Source organism: Pteropus medius, unplaced genomic scaffold (assembly GCF_902729225.1).
Source record: "Pteropus medius unplaced genomic scaffold, Ma_sr-lr_union100, whole genome shotgun sequence".
Classification (NCBI taxonomy): domain Eukaryota; kingdom Metazoa; phylum Chordata; class Mammalia; order Chiroptera; family Pteropodidae; genus Pteropus; species Pteropus medius.
In genome coordinates, this window is record NW_024353907.1 from 776,489 (window position 1) to 780,479 (window position 3,991).

Genomic DNA, 3,991 nt, shown 5'->3' on the forward strand with positions numbered 1-3,991 from the left:
GTGGCAAAGCCAGAATCTAAAGGCAGGCAGTATGGCTCCACAATTTCAGTAATGCACCTAACCCCTTACACTCATCAGCATATTTGATTAATTAACTGGTTTATTAGCAAAGCCCTTTGCTTCAGTTATCTATTGCTACATAACAAACTACCTCAAAACTTAGTGTATTGAAAAATAATTTTATTTTCTTTATGATTTTATAAGTCAGGAATCCAGGAAGTGCCTAGCTGTGCCCTTCTTGAATCCATGTGGCATTAATTGGGGTGACCACAACTAGAGCTACTTCCATGGTGACTTCTTCACTACATGCTTGATGCTTTCTTCTCTCTCTCCCTCTCTTTCTCTATGTTTCTTCATATGGGATTTCATCTTCTGTGTGTGGCCTCAGCTTCTCACAGTGTGATGGTTTTAAGGTGATTAAACTTTTAACTTGGTGGCTGGCTTTCAAGGTACAGGAAGAAGAATTTGCTAGACCAACTAATGGTTTTACCTAGAACTGGCACAGGGTTACTTCTGCCATATTCTAAAGGCCGAAGCAGTCACAGAGCCTACCCAGATTTAAAAGGTAGAGAAATAAGTTCTATTTCTTGCTGGGGTGGTAGCAAGGTCACATTGCAGAAGAGCATGTGAAGAGGGGCATTTTTTGAAAAATGTAATCTGCTACACCCTCATCCCCAGCATAATCAGTCATGGTTTAGATATTTAAATGTCACAAACAGAATCAAACTGGTAAAGTACTTGTTGCTTACCTCACAGTGCTGTGCCATTTATTTTAGCACTGTAATTTCAAAAAAGTGTCCTTACATAATATGTGAAAGTATATCTTGTACATTAAGTCTACAGCAAAACAATTCAATGATGTTTCTTGATTGAATAAAATTTCATAATATTTGATGCCTAAGAAAATTATCCAGCAAGAGAGACCCATTCTTCACCAAGATTTGAGATAACTTCCAATAGCACATAAAACCTATAGAAGGCAGGGGTCATAGATGAGACACAGTTTGTTTTGTGGAATAAACATACGTAAGTCTCAGACATAGACCTTTTGTCATCTAGACTGGTATAACATAGGAAAGTTTATAAATTATTCTGGGCATATATCGACCACCCCAGGACATGGAAGTATGCTTATACCTTCAAGGATGTTAAATGCAGATGATGACTGAAGTTGGATTGCCTTCATAAAAATATGACAATCAAAAGCTGTTAAACTAAGTCCAAGAGCTATGAGAGCAGAGCATATGGCCTGGCTTCAGTGCCAACATGCTTTGCACCATGTGCCCACTGGTGTAAGTCCCAGAGTCCAATGGTTCGAGAACTAGGAACTCGATGATCCAAGAACAGGAGAAGATAGATGTTTCAGCTCAAGAACACAGTTTGCTCTTCCTCTGCTTTTTTTCCCCCCCTTTGGATCTCCAGCAGATTGGATAATGCCCACCACATTGGTGAGGGCGGATCTCTTCACTCAGTCTACTGAATCAAATGCTAATCTTTTCCAGAAACACCCTCAAAGACACACACGTAAAGAATGTTTCACCAGCTATCTAGACATCCTTTAGGTCAGTAAAGTTGACAGGTAAAATTAACTTTCATATTACATAATTTTAAAATATATAGCAGACGTGATATATAAGAGATGTCTTTAACCTCCAGTAAAAGAAAATGTCTTTAACCTCCACTAACAGCCAACACAGTAAAAGCAAAGACTTCACAGTGGTATGAAAAAGGGAAAAGTGGTGGGGAAATTGGTCATATGGCACATAGTAGTAAAAGTTTGCTGAACTCAAAAAACTTGCCTTTGGCAAAACCACTTTAAAAACAGAGCCTTTGTACTCACTGTTCACTCTGTCTGGAACATGCACCATTGTCCCTCTACCCAAAATAATACCCAAATACTCACTCTTTCATCTTCTTCAAGTTTATAACAAATGTCATCTTCTCTGTGAGGTCTTTCATATATTACAAATTACAAATTCCTTTTGTCCCAAATCTTTACATCTTTTTCCCTAGCTTTTTCTCTTTAGCACTCATCATCATCTGGCACGCGATAGAGTTCACTCATTTATTTTGTTTATTATCTGTCTTATACCACTAGACTGTGATCTCTATGAAAGCGGAGAATTTGTTTTGCACATTGATGTATCTGAAGCCCCTATTGGAAATAGTAAGTGTTCAGTGAAGGTGTGTTGAATGAATGAACAAAAGCATGAGGGAGTTAATATTTACATCGTAAATACTAGTTTGACTCGATTGTATCCTCTTTATCACATTAATATTGTTCATTTGTATTTTGTCATTTTGTGGTTTTGCTCATATTTTATTCATAAATCTATTTTTAATTTATATTTGTGCAATAACAATATATATGAGCAGCTTATTATAACTAGCATTATGTCCCTTCATATTTAAATAATAAGAAACAGTACAGATAGCACTTGAATTCTTTGTTCTTTTTCTTTAAAAGGTGTTTGTACATTGTTCGAATTTTAAAAATAATATTAGATACAAGAATTGCTGGCTAGTGAGTGTCAGGAAGGGTTCTGTTTGCGGGGGTGTTCTGTTATTTAATCTTTGTGTTTGATCGTTCAAGTTCCTTCTCTCCTCCTGTACCCTGCCTTGGGTAGCAAGAATTGTATGAAAGAAGAAATAGGATGTGGGCTATTGAGTAGCATTTTTACAAAAAAAGTAAAGCACTATTACTGAAACCAGCTCCTCCCTTGCCCATTAGTGTTACTCACAAATTGCAACAGCTTTAAGAATTCATCTTTTAAATAAGGTCTTATTTCTCTGAAATAGTAGCTATTGTAAAGCACATTTAGAGTTTTATATGGTGGTGTATATTTTCCCCCTTAAGTTGATGGCTGTAACTATTAGGTAGTTGTTGAATGCACTGAAAAATCAATTGTTCTGAGGATGATTTCCCCACAAATTGTTCTATCCTAAAGTTTGGTGTTAGTTCAGTGCTTCAGTTGCTTCTTAAGCTCTTTTTTTTTTTTTGAGCTTTCATTATTCTAGAAGGTCCAGGATAGTGCTTTCAAATATAGAAGGAACTCTATACTTTTGAAAATATTTTATAAACAAGCTCTTCTAGTTTCAGTCTTAGAGGTAGGAATATAACACTTTATTCTCGGCTTTAGAATACTCTTTCTCAGCCCACTCCCTAGCCCCACATCAACCTTGTATACTATGTACAGTAATCCTTAAATCCCTCTACCAAACCACAGTGATTTCATATCATAAGCCTTAGTACTGTGTGCAGGAAATCTAACCATTACAAAATGGCAGAGAAAAGCTGCTTCAGCCTATATGAAGGAAGTATAGATTGTAAATGGGAAAATACTCCTTTCTCTCTTTCTCCTCTCCTTCTGAACATTTATTTATTGCTACTGGATTCCGTGCCTAAAGAAAGCCTGAATAAAGCAGTACTCCCTCATGGTCCTGACTGCCATACTACATTTTTCTGAGACCAGAGATTCACTCTTTAATGTATTCATTATCTTACTACTGCATTAAATGCAGAAAAATAATATTAATTATCATACCATCCTCTTTCAAGGCTGTGATATTGGGTCGCATGTGTCTAGTGGGAGTTTTCCATTTTCTTTTCCTTCATGAATCTCCCTGGGATAGTTAGCAAGCATAGAGTTTACCTTTACTACTGTATTTCCCTTTTTTTCTGTCTCTCATAGAGGGTGTGGGTTTTGAGAAAGCTTTGTCTGCTTCACTTAACTCCTAGCCCAATAACATCATTATCATAACCATACAATTATTTATAGTAAAGATACATAGACAACTTAAAAGCATCTTTGGAAGTCCTACTATGTGTAATGCTTTGTGCTAAAACAATTTTATGCAGTGTATAATGGGCTCTAACATAGGAATCACACATTTTCATTGAACATTCTTGTCATGGAGCATTTCCAATTGAAATATCTTAAAAATGTCTTTGCACTTGGTAGTAGCATTTCAAAAACCCTCCCTGTTGCCC